Consider the following 13624-nt stretch of genomic DNA (forward strand, 5'->3'; position numbering starts at 1 on the left):
GGGTGGGCGGGGCCTCAGCACCGCGGAGCGAGGGCGGCGGGGCTGGCTGAGCCCGGGGGTTCCCTTCCCGGGGGTTCCCTTCCCGCGGGGCTCGCGAGCCTCGCCCCCTCGGTCTTCACCGCCCCCCGGGGCGGAGGCGCCGCGAAGGCCGGCCGCCGGTGGGCCCGCCGCTCCCCTGCCGCTCCGGGCGCCGCTCGCTGCGGAACCCGCGGAGGGTGTGGGAAGTTTTGATTTGGGCCGGGCGGGGTCTGGAGCTCGCTCGCGGCGGTGGTGTGAGGTCACCGATCTCTGGAGGCATTTGAGGAACGTGAAGAATGCCCGAGACAGATCGGGGCTGGTGGTGGTTGTGTTGTGGTTTCTCCTGCGGCCAGCCCTCAGGTAAAACAGGAACTGAGACTCTGAAGAGATTACCCCACCACCTCCCTTAACCTTTCAGAAACTCAGAGAAACTTGAATACAAACTGCCCTCCCCTTCTGCTCTTTTAAAAAATTTTATTTTTATTTATTTTTAAAATTTCTTTATTGATCATGGTATCACATAATTGTTCTCATCCCCTCATTCCCATCCCAAACCCCTCCCCACATATACCCTCACCCCCCTGTTGTCAATGACCACTGGTTAGGCTTATAGGCATGCACACAAGTCATTTGGTTGATCTCTCCTTACCCCCACCATCCCCTACCTTCCCTCTGAGGTTTGACAGTCTGATCGCTGCTTCTCTGACTCTGGGTCTGTTTTTTTTTTTTTTTTTTTTTTTTTAAAAACACACAAATCTTTATTGTTCAGATTATTACAGGTGTTCCTCTTTCTCCCTCCCCTCACCCCATAGCTCCTCTCCACTTGATTCCCCACCCCACCCATGCCCTTACCCCTGGCCACTGTCTTCATCCATAGGTGTAAGATTTTTGTCCAATCTCTTCCCGCACTCCTCAGACTCCCTTCCCTCTGAGAATTGTCAGTCCACTCCCTTTCTATGTCCCTAATTCTATTCTGCTCTTTAGGACAGAAACCCAGCCTTACCTTGCCCACTTTTGCCTACTTCTGGGTACCAGTAGGTGGGAAAGCACTTAGGCAGCCGAAACTCCAGATAAATTTATGGGGACAGGAAGGGTGATAGTCTCACTAGAATGTCTTTCTTGTGGCCCCTGGAATTCCCTGAGTCACTCATTGCAGGAGCTAAAAAGCACTTCAGAGGTTCTGTAATATCTCATCAAACGGTCTTAACCTCCATTCGAAACATACCCAGCGACAGGGATATCAGTCCAGGGTGTTTGGTGTCTTCTGACAGGAGGCTGATTTAGTGGCTCCCTCTTCTCTGCTCACCACTGTGAGATGGCATCGTTGCCCCTTGTAGCCCTGTGGAGGAAGCACTGGCATCAAGTACTTGTGTACCTGTTTCCCTGCTTGGACTCCCCTCTCCCATGCCCAGCTCCCATACTAGGACCCAGGAAGGGACCTTTATACCCTGGTGGCATGAGGAAAAGGAAAATTCTTGGAAGGGTGTTAGGTAATTCCTGATGTAGGACTTGGGGAAAGAATGAGCTGATGTGGGGCTTGGGGAAAGCTGCTTGGTTGGCTAACTTGCTCTCTGCACTGAGAAGCTTTATTCCCTTACTAGAAGCCCAATGCATGAGATCCGTACACTGAGGGTTCCCTCAGCCAGGCCTGTGCCCTCTTGCAGTCTGAGGGTCTTTGGGGGATGTCCAACTGATGGCTTAGGCCTGCTCCCCCAAAGCAGGCAGGCAGACATCCTTAGCACTGCCACTGTGCTCGCCAGCTGTGAGTTTGGCTTCTGACTGAGTGCCGCTCCCTCTGTGGGTGCGCATTGACCATCAGGGGCAGCTGCTGAGTTGAGCATCTGCCCCCCTGGTGGTCAGTGTGCATCATAGCAACCAGTCGTTCCACTGTTTAGTCGATTTGCAGGTTACCCTTTTATTATATAGGAATAGAGGCCTGGTGCACGAAATTTGTGCACAGGGGTCCCTCAGCTCAATCTGCACCCTCTACAATCCAGGAGCTCTCAGGGGATGTCCTACTGATGGCTCAGGCCCACTCCTGTGGTTCTCTGCTCTCTGTGAGACCTGGGGGTTTCGCTACAGCCATGGAGATGAAGCCCCCATGCCCTGCTGTCTGCTCTCTGCCTGTCTCCGCCATGCGAAGGAAGCCCCAGTGCCCTGCAGTGTGCTCTGTCTGCCAGGCCTGGGGGCTTCGCCGACTCTGACACACTAAGGAAGCCCCTGTGCCCTGCTGTCCAGGTTCTGCTGCCGGGCCTGAGTCATCACCCTGCGAAAGAAGCCCCCAAGCCCTGATGTCCGGGCTCTGTCTGTTGTGTCTGGGGGCAGATCCAGCTTCCCCACCTGGTCCCCGTGAACCCTGGCGTGGGGCTGACGGGCCCAACAGCTGCTGCTGCACTGGTGAAGCAGGAAGGCTGGATCCGCCCCCTCTGGAGGTTCCCGCAACGCTGTCCTGGCTCTGTCTGCCCGCTGCTTGGTCCGTGTGAACCCGAGTGGGGCTGACTGGCCCAACTGCTGCAGGAGCAGTGGAGCAGGAAGGCTGGATCTACCCCCTCGGGAAGACAGGTCCAGACACTCCAGCAGCGGGGCTGAGGGGACTGGGTGCCACCATCTTGTGGCTATGAGGGTCGTCATTTTGTCATGGAGTGATGGTTAATTTGCATATTACTCTTTTATTAGATAGGATAAGCATCCCTTTCCTGGGTTTAACTTCACAGCACACTCAGTAGTGGCAGGGAATTGTAGCACAAAAGAGCCATGTGGTTCTTTTTACACGAGAGGCCGAGGCTTAGAAAAGGAAAGAGATTGGCCCGGGGTCATAGAGCCAGCTTGTGGCAGAGTTGGGACTTGAATTCATGTCTCCTGATTCCTAGGCCTGTTGTTATTCTCCTTAATATACCATGTAAATTAAGGGGCCAGCAAAAAACAGATGGCACATTTCAGTTGGATAAGTTGAGGCAAGATGTAGGGAAGCAATATGGGTAGCGAAATATTCTGGTGCCAGTAACAAAGGGATCTCACCATCTGAGGCAGAGAGACTGGAAGGGGGAGGGTCATCTCTCTAGAGCTGAGACTTTGGATCAAAGGGCTCAGGAATGCAGTTGAGACTATAAAAACTTCTCTTTCTCCCTTCAGATCTGTCCAGGCTCTCCAGGGACCAAGCCCAATGAGAAGTCAGAGGGCAAGGGAGCCTTGATTAGTCCATATATGTGAATTCTAGAGCACAGCACAGTGTGGAAAATGAAGACTGTACTTGGAAGGACAAATGAGAGATATTTAGCATAACACTCAATCTTACTTGTCTACACTAATAAAAGAGAAACATGCAAACTGACCATATCTCCACCATGCCCACCAGCCAATCAGGAGTGACTATGCAAATTAACCCAACCAAGATGGTAATGGCCAAGGAGCTGGAGTGAGCAGGAGGCTTGGGTTTCCTCAGTGATGGAGGAAGCCAAGCTTCCCACCCTCCCTGCCCGGCCCTGGCCTCTGCTTAAGGCTACAAAGTTTCAATTATAGAAGATAAATAAATCCCAGATACTTGCTTCTAGCCAGCCCTGGCCTCCGCTCAAGGAGGCCCTAAAAAAACAAAAAAAACAAAAAAGGAGGAGCTGGGAGCTTGGGTCACCAGGGGGGGATATGGCCAGGATGGGATGGCAGTAGGGGATGATCAGGCTGGTGGGAATGGGGCCGTTGGGGGTAAGCAGGCCATCGGGGGCAGTTGAGGTTGAGCAGGCTGCGGGGGGCATTTAGGGGTGAGCAGGTCGGCAGGCAGAGTGGTTAGGGGCAATCAGGTGAGCAGCTGAAGCCAACAATCCTGATTGTGAGAGGGATGTCTGACTGCTGGTTTAGGCCCAATCCGTGTAAAGTGGCAGTAGGACATCCTTTGAGAGGTTCCAAGTTGGAGAGGGTGCGGGAACACCCCCCCCCCCCCCACACACACACACATGAATTTCATGCACTAGGCCACTAGTAGTATAATAATGGTTTCTATTTCTTTTTTAATTTTAATTTTAAAAAATATTTTATTGATTTTTTACAGAGAGGAAGGGAGAGGGATAGAAAGTCAGAAACATTGATGAGAGAGAAACATCTAACAGCTGCCTCTGGCACAACCCCCACTGGGGATGTGCTCCCAACCAAGGTACATGCCCTTGACAGAATCGAACCCTTCAGTCCACAGGCCGACGCTCTATCCACTGAGCCAAACCGGTTTTGGCTATATTTCTTTTTTAAAAAAATTTACTTTATTGATTAAGGTGTCACATATTTGTCATCATCCCCCCATTCCCATCCCAAACCCCTCCCCACGCATGCCCTCACTCTCCCTGTTGTCCATGGTTTATATTTCTTGATTGCTTAAAATGTATCAAATATGTCCATTGTCTTTTTTTAAAAAAATATATTTTATTGATTTTTTACAGAGAGGAAGGGAGAGAGAGAGAGAGCTAGAAACATCGATGAGAGAGAAACATCGACCAGCTGCCTCTTGCACACCCCCTACTGGGGATATGCCCACAACCAACGTACATGCCCCTGACCGGAATCAAACCTGAGACTTTTCAGTCCGCAGACCGACGCTCTACCACTGAGCCAAACCGGTTTCGGCCAAATATGTCCATTGTCTTATTGCATCTTCCCATAAACTTGTTTTTTCCATCTAACAGATAAAGAAATGGACTAGTCACACCACTTGGAATGGAGGTTTGAACAACAAAGCTGTCACCTGCCTGTCTGGGGATCTTATCTTGTGTTTAGTCATTTCTCTGTGGATGTTTGTGGCATGAATGAATGAGGAACAAACACAAATAGAATTCAGTGTTAAATTTCTCAGAAAATCCTTAGCTGAGAGGCTCAACTGTAGAGTCTGGAGGCTCTCTGCAGAGGTAAGTCCCAGGCCTGCTGGTATCTCTCCTGCTTATTTGTAATAAGTCAGGTTATGCAAGGTTAAAAGAGTGGGTATATAGATCTGACTTTTAAAAAACCTTGGACTTCTTTGTTTTCCTAGTGAAGGATAGCTTTTAGAATTAAAACATTTTCTCTCTGAAGCCACCCCCTCATCTCCGATGCCCCACAATCTGGGCAGGGGCTCAGGATGCTGCCTCTCTTCTCTGCTCAACTCCTCACTGCTCCACCCACAAACTCAGTTCTGCTAATTGCATCGCTGGAACACAGCGTTCCTCAGGGATGGACCAACAGCTAATATGGTGAAGGGTTTTACCAGCACTCCTAAAATGGCCTGCTGTACAGCAGAAGCCTCAATTTAAAGGCACTGAGCTCTTTTCTCCATGCTTTCTCTCCCTTTACCATCTCCTCTCTTCAGAATCCCCTTTTATTGGCCTCTTCCTTCCTAAAGTGTCCCAGAAAATACTTCGTTGGTTGTTTGTCGTTCAAGCCCCTCAAGCAGGGAAAAGGAACCTAATGATCATATGCTATGTTCCCAACACTGTGCCAGATGCTTCATATCTATTATTTCATAGTGATCTACTAAGTAGGGATCCTGCAGATGAAAAAAATCAAGGCTTCCGGCAAGGTGACTTGTTCACCATTACACATTGTTAAGAGCAGAGCTGGTATTCGAACTCTGATCTGACTCCAAGGCCCCTCCCGGCACACTTCTCACCTAGAATAAACCCTGCTGCTTGAATCTTTGTGTTTCTCCTGCCCCTTTGCTATTCAGAGCCTTTGCCTTGTGCGATTGCCTGTGTTCCTGAGGCTTGGACATGTCAAATATGTCAGCCCACCCTTGTGGATTTACCTGACATTTGATTCCATCCATAGTCTGTGTTTCCTCCTCCAGTCCTTTGCTGATGTTATTTCCTCCAGTGGGAAGGCCATTTTACCTACTTCCGATCCATTCCCTAAAGCCCAGCTCATATTCCTCCTCCCCCATGATGTCCCTCTAAAGTCATCTACCTGCAGAGTCTCAGACTCACTTTTGCGGGCCTCCCTTAAAGGATTTATCATATTATCTCCTGTATTTACAGTAATTTGGAAATGCAACTTATTTTCTTTGTTGAGGCAGGGATTATACTGTAATAGTATTTGTATCTCTTCAGTTCCTTACAGAGGACCTTCCACATTGTAAGCCACCAGTGAATGAATGCATCAGAGGAGTTCTTTGCGGTGAAAATAGTTTTGTCAAGTGTAGATTTATCCCTCAACTTCACATGTTGACTTTGCTTAAAACAAGACTCAGCTGTGAGGTAATGTACTGGGGAAGTTTGGGGGATGGGTGGTGGAGGCATCTTATGGTTTCCTTGAGGCACTTCAAATTTGGAGAAATGAAGAGACACCAATGAGGGCAGGCGGTGGAGAACAGGATGCTTAGGTGGAAGGTCCCACACATCTGTCTGTCCATATGGGTCCCAAAAACTAGTGGACTGTATCCCTTGACCTTTATCATAGCTGCAGCTTTTCTGAGGCCATTTCCTGTGTTCCCTGGGTCCTTTTATGTTTGCTCCAATAGACAAGACCACCACGTCTGCTTTCACCACCAGTGGCGAGGGAGACTTTGGCCACCATGGCAGCTCTCCCTCCTTGGGACCTCAGTAAGCTCAGAGCACACGTTTCCCCTATCACTTAAGACTGACAGATGCTGGGGCCCTTTGGCAGAGAACGGTGTGAGGGAACGGGTGTGGGCTGGGATGATGACTCACCTGCTCTGTCGCTGCCTACAGCTTGCTTCAAAGCCCTTCAGAATCAAAACACTTCCCTAGGAGAGGCGTAGAAGGCTGTCCTTACAGATAGCAGCTTGGGTTCCTGCTTCTGCAAAAGTCTGTTACTGCCCCAGTGTTTCAAAGTCTAGGTCAGTGAGCAACCATCCAACTGCATGGTCATGGAAAACAGGTAGAAGTAACCAAGGAAGAAGTGTCCTGATTTGGGCATCAGACAACCTAGATTTTAATTAGGCTCTGCCAGGAGCTCCCTGTGTGTCTAAAGGTAAGGGATTCAGCCGAAACCAGTTTGGCTCAGCGGCAGAGCGTCTGTCTGCGGACTGAAAGGTCCCAGGTTTGATTCCGGTCAAGGGCATGTACGTTGGTTGCGGGCACATCCCCGGTAGGGGGTGTGCAAGAGGCAGCTGGTCGATGTTTCTCTCTCATTTACGTTTCTAGCTCTCTATCTCTCTCCCTTCCTCAGCTGGTCGATGTTTCTCTCTCATTGACGTTTCTAGCTCTCTATCTCTCTCCCTTCCTCTCTGTGAAAAATCAATAAAATATATTTGGTAAGGGATTCATTCTTATTTTATTTTTAAAAATATATTTTATTGATTTTCCACAGAGAGGAAGGGAGAGGGGTAGAGAGCTAGAAACATCGATGAGAGAGAAACATCGACCAGCTGGCTCCTGCACACCCCCTACCAGGGATGCGCCCGCAACCAATGTACATACCCTTGACCGGAATTGAACCTGGGACCTTTCAGTCTGCAGGCCGACACTCTATTCACTGAGCCAAACCGGTTTTGGCAGGGATTCATTCTTTAAGTAAACCTATTCCTCCTATGCTAGCTAAGATCAAGGAGGGCTACAAAAAGTCAAAACCTCTTCCTACCCCAGATGGGCTCTCAGTCTCTAAATCAATGCAAGTCATGGTAATAAATTTTATACAGAGTAGCAAGGGGAAATTTAATTGAAGCATTGACACTTGCGCTGGACCTTGCAATTGGAATTTTCCTCGCAGTTGAGAGTAAGTCTATTGCATCTTTGGATAATATTGTGCAGTACAATGTCAGTGGAATAAGGTGAATGGAATGTAGAGCGGGGTAAGGGTGAAGAGACCCCTCAGACTTGATGGTCTATCTGGGTCTAGCATGAGGGTCCTTCATAGGCTGTGCGAACTTTGAACCTTATCTTGAAGGTAGAGGGGAGACTTTGAACCAATTTCTGTTGTAGAATGATCACTCTGGCAGCAGCGTGGAGGATTAATTAATTGGAAGGGTCAAAGATGAAGAGACACTGGGTAACCCTAACAGCAATGATGTTTGAGGACTTCAACTATGGGATTAGAGAAGGTTAGGCTAAAAATAAACTTCTGTAATCCCCACACTAAAATTCTTTAACCCTGAACATCTGGACCTTTGGTCCTTTTTGTACCTGCCCCCTGCACCCTACTCTAGTTTATTACCTTTATTGTTTGCTCATATTCCATTGGGGTGAGTGGGGATTTGACCTGTTTGGGTTTTATTCCTATCCATTTTCCCTATTTTTCAGTTCTGTTCACCCAGCACTTCATATGAGACCTCACACTCCTTGTAGACCATCTGGTAGGAAGCTTTATTCTGCCTCAAGATCTTTTCCCCTTCCCCCTCTGGCCATGGCTCTGCTCTCTCCTCTGGCATTGGACCTTGGGTCTCCAAATTGGCAATGGAAATTATGCCATCCTTCCTGTTACTCTTTCCAAGAGAAAGGATGAGACACCATGTTTATTGGAAGTTGTTGACAAGCAGGAACTAGTAAAATGGATTAAAGGGAACTTGGCATCTTGGTGTAAGAGAGAGCCAAAGGTCAAATACAGGGCAGTTCCACAGAGTGACCCAACAAGTCTGAGCCTTGATAAATTTAGATCAGCTCTATAAAATGTAATCCTGAAACCAGAAGTATGTGTCTCCGCATGATCCCTTCACTGTTATCCAAGGCTAAGGTTACAAGTATTGCCCCTTCTTGCTATACTTGTTTGTAAAACTGTCATCTTATGACTTCAGCAACCAGTCAACAAGTGTGCTCAGCCTCATGCTGGCTGGGATAGAATATAGATGCTCTCTACTATGTTCTCAAGAAATCAGGAGCTGCAATTTTAGCTAGGAAAGCAAAAGCACTTGTGAGAACTAATTAGAGAAAAGAAAATATGTATAGTTAAGAGGGCAGTTAAGATTTGGTGTGAGTTATGCTGCAAGTACCATAGAACTTGAGAAAAAAAGTCTAGGTCTTTTGGGTTCCCTCACGTGGGCCTAGATCCAGCTGAAGGTCTCAGCTGGATCACAACCAACCTCAATACAAGGTTGGGGGCCAAGCCAACTTTATGCTCCCCTCACGTGGGGCTGTATTCCTACTACCCAAATGTTCCTGCTGTCCCCTCAGTCTGCATCTCATTTGTCAAGATTCTCCATTCATTCTTCAAGGTCCAACCCAAATACCTGCTTTTTCACAAAGACTCCTCCCTCCTACCAGTCAGAAATGTCCAAGATCCTTACAGCCCTATGCTTATAAGCCTGTTGTGACATTTATTCCATCCTGTTATCTATTTGTTAATGTCATGGATCTTGTGATGTACTTGTGTTCCCACCAGTTCCACAATATTTTGAGTTTCTTGTTAACTGGGAGTTTTTTATTTATTTCTCTAACTTCCAGTGATGAGCCAAGAGTGTTACCCTGTTCAAAAAATATCTGTTAAATGGATGAAAAATGGTTTAAAAGTTCTGTTCTCCCTGACATATCAGTTATATAAATCCAGTTCTGTAAAAGTAGTCAGAAGGGGGAGGTTTCTGGCAAGGGAACCACAGTTGGATGAAAGGCCATTGCATGTTGAACTTCTGTGGACACACAAGAGAAGGGTATCAAATTGTTTCTTGGTCTTGACCTTTAAGATCAAAGGTATAAACATCTATACTAATAAAATTTACCATCCCAAACATTTTTAAGTGTATATCGATAGTTCAAATAGTAAATACATTCATATTGTTGTGCAACCATCAGCACCATCCTCTCTAGAACTCTTCTCGTCTAGCCAAACTGAAACTCTGTACCTATTAACCAACAACTTCTTGTTCCCTCTCCCTGACTCCTGGCAATCACCCTTTTACTTTGTCTTTAGGAGTTTGACTACTCTAGTATTTCATATAAGTGGAATCTTACAATCGATCAGCTGCCTCTTGCACACCCCCACTGGGGATGTGCCCACAACCAACACACATGCCCCTGACCCAAATCGAACCTGGGACCTTTCAGTCCGCAGGCCGACGCTCTATCCACTGAGCCAAACTGGTTTCGGCTGGCTGGCTTATTTCACTTAGCATAATATCTTCAAGGTTTATCCATGTTGTAGCATGTGTCAGAATTTCTTTCCTTTTTGAGAGCTTGTTTGGAGGTTCTAGCAGGGGAGCGCAGCTACTCGGATACCCTTGACCGAAGACCGGTCCTCTCCTCTTGGGGGAAAGTCGTCCTCTTCGACCGAGCGCGCAGCTTCGGGAGGGAGGAGGGGGACACCCGCCTAGCCAGCCAGATCAGCCGAATCAACCCTGGCGATCAATGGGGTGACAGATGTCGCAGCCAGATCGCCCTCACATCCGAGAATTTCTTTCCTTTTTAATGCTGTATAATATTATAGTACATTGGAATATAAAGTTTTTTTTTAAATTAAATTATAGTTGGCATGAAATGTTGTATTAGTGATTTGACATTTATATACTTTACAAAGTGGTCACCATGAGAAATGAAGTAACTACCTGTCATTGATATTATTGATTGCATTCACTACATGTTTCTTTGTATCCCTGTGTCTTATTTTATTTATTTATTTATGTATTTAAAATATAGTTTATTGATTTTTTACAGAGAGGAAGGAAGAAGGATAGAGAGTTAGAGACATTGAAGAGAGAAACATTAATCAGTTGCCTCTTGCACACCTCCTACTAGGGATATGCCTGCAACCAAGGTATATGCCCTTGACCAGAATCGAACCTGGGACCTTTCAGTTCGAAGGCCGATGCTCTATCCACTGAGCCAAACTGGTTAGGGCCTCTGTCTTATTTTATAACTGTAAATTTGTATCTCTTAATTCCTTCACCTTTTTGCCCAACCCTCTGGCAGCTATCAGTTTGTTTTCTGTATCTATGAGTCTGTTTACTTGTTCATTTGTTTAGTTTTTTTGATTCCACACATAAGTGAAAAGATACAGTATTTACTTTCTCTGACCTATTGTATTTTACTTACCATAATACCCTCTACATGTTGGATAGACTACATTTTGTTTATCCATTTATCAGTCAGTGGACACTTGGATTGCTTCTATCTTTTTAAAAATATATATATTTTATTGATTTTTTACAGAGAGGAAGGGAGAGAGATAGAGAGTTAGAAACATCAGTGAGAGAGAGTCATTGATCAGCTGCCTTTTGCATGCCTCTCACTGGGGACATGCCCGCAACCAAGGTACATGCTCTTGACCGGAATCGAACCCGGGACCTTTCAGTCCGCAGGCCGACGCTCTATCCACTGAGCCAAACTGGTTTTGGCTGCTTCTATCTTTTGCTTATTGAGAATAATTGTGCTATGAACATAGATGTGCACATATCTTACTGAGACCCTACTTTCAGTTCTTTTGGGTTTATATCCAGAAGTGGATATAATTCTACTTTTAAGTTTTTGAGGAACTGCATATTATTTTTTTACAATAGCTACACCATTTTCACCCCCACTAACAATGCACAAGGTTTCAATTTCTCTACATCTTTGCCAACACTTTTCATTTTATTTTATAGTAGCCAACCTAATGAGTATGAGATGATATCTCATTGTGGTTTTGATTTTCATTTCCCTGATGATCAAGGATGTTGAACATCTTTTCTTGTGATTGTTGTATAAGTCATGAGATCTTGATGAAGATATCAGTGCTATCTGATGTATGCCATGTCCTAGTTATAGGAAAAGTACTTAAAGGAGCAAAGTGCAATCTTTTAAATCTGTAGGTAGTGACTGCTAATGGGATTTCTTTTGGCGTGGGGGTAATGAACTATTTTAAAATTAGATAATGGTGATGGTTTCACAACTCTGGGAACATGCTAGAAACCATTGAATTGTGCAACTTAAATGGGTGAATTTTATGTTCGTGAAGTAGATTTCAAAGCTGTTTCAAAATGCTGCCTTTTGAAAGTAGAACTAAAACAGTAATAGTGATTGGCCAACTCTTATTGAATAGGAGTGAATGTTACAAATTTTTGGTGAATTTACATTTCTACTCTCTCCTTTTACTTTCCCAAATCAGTTTTAAGTCCTCTAGTCTGATTCCGTCTTATGTAAGTAAGTATACCTTAGGTTTTTCTAACCGAGCAAGCCTCTTCATTCCATCTGAGGGGGCACGCAAACTTACTTTGGCAGAAAAACTAAGTTAGACAGGGATGGGTTAGCCAGCCTGGGGTGTCTCTGGGCCTCACCTCCTGTGGATTTGCAGAGGCTGACTAGAGAGAGAATATCATGATGGGTGGGTATCCTCAAGAATGGGGTAAGCAATTGCCTAAGCTGTGTTACGTAGGGCCTTAAATGTGCCCTCCCAATCCCCACACCTAAGTTATTCCCCTTCATCTGATGACCTGAAGTCACACCATTACTTCCGGCGCCTTGGATAAGGCACCATGGCACGAGGCCAGCCCTAGACAGCCAGGAAACCCCACGAGGACCCAGTGCTTCCGCAGACTGGGAGCCTTTGGGCTTACGTCACAGACTTACATGTGTATGAAGAGCTTTTCTGAGGCTTCACTTTGCATGTATTCAACTTAGCAGGTTTCTCCTTGGTGAATCTAGAGGGGTACCCCACTGCAAGCTTACTGGCCTGGTAAGAACGGTAAGAGGCTAAGTAAGCTAGAGGAAAGATGCAAAATATAGGGTGTCCCCCAAAAATGTATACTCACTTTGCCTGGCCAGTGGTTGAGCGTAGACCTAGAATCCAGGAAGTCAGGGTTCAGTTCCCAGTCAGGGCACATGCCTGGGTTGTGGGCTCAATCCCTAGGAGGAGGCATGCAGGAGGCAGCTAATCAACGATTCTCTCTCATCATTGATGTTTCTATCTCTTTCTTCCTCTCCCTTCCTCTCTGAAATAATAATAATAAAAAAAAATTAAAAACATATACACACTTTAACAGCTGATAGCTTAATTTTGAAAAGGAAATGTATTTTAACACTGCCTTAATAATTATTCAAAGTGTGTGTATACATTTTTTTTTTTTTAGATATCCTATAGTTTAAGGTCGAAGGTGCCAGAAACATATTTGAATAAAGAGTTGTCAAGTCCCTCTATCCCAACAATGATACTTCTATAGACTTTACATATTACCAAAGAGGAGGGTCACCCCTTCATCCACCATCCTTTTCAAGATGAGGAGATGGATCCGGGGAGAAGAAATGACTTGCTCAGGGCTGCATGGCCAATTAGTAATAGAGCCAGAGCTCCCGGCTCTCTTGCCTGTTCTTGTTCCACTTAAGCTCCATACATCTCACCTCGCCAGCCATCAGCCACTGGTTTCAGAGCCTCCATTGCAAAGAAGGAGCCAGGACTATGGACGCTGATGCAGCCCTCTTCGAGGGCCTCCCGAGCAGCAAGTGTTCACCCTTCCACACATGCTGCTCTTGCAGCTTCCTTTGGAGTGGGCTTCTCGCCTGTTTTCCCTTCTGCCTTTTTAGCTGCAGCCCCCTCAGTCTCCATGCCAGTACCATCTGGAGTTCTAACTCTGCTAAAGATCTCCGTAACTTTGCCCACCCCCTCTGCCATGCTCCGCTGTGTGGGTCCACACCAACGCAGATTTACCAAGTACAGAGCGTTTTTCTTTTATTTATTTCTGATTGCTTAGGAAGAAAAATCTTGCTTCTCAGACTTCAGAGTCTTAGCACTTAACTAG

At 46.2% G+C, this 13624-nt stretch overlaps 1 long non-coding RNA gene across 1 annotated transcript; it reads left to right on the forward strand.

The window, feature by feature from the left end:
• Positions 1-259: 259 nt before the first annotated feature.
• Positions 260-6144, forward strand: LOC311621965. Its single transcript, XR_014794915.1, has 3 exons — positions 260-378; positions 4686-4904; positions 6078-6144. It is a non-coding gene; the product is annotated as an uncharacterized lncRNA (long non-coding RNA).
• The last annotated feature ends 7480 nt before the right edge of the window (positions 6145-13624 follow it).

Source organism: Pipistrellus hanaki, assembly GCF_964339955.1.
Source record: "Pipistrellus hanaki genome assembly, chromosome: 4".
NCBI lineage: Eukaryota > Metazoa > Chordata > Mammalia > Chiroptera > Vespertilionidae > Pipistrellus > Pipistrellus hanaki.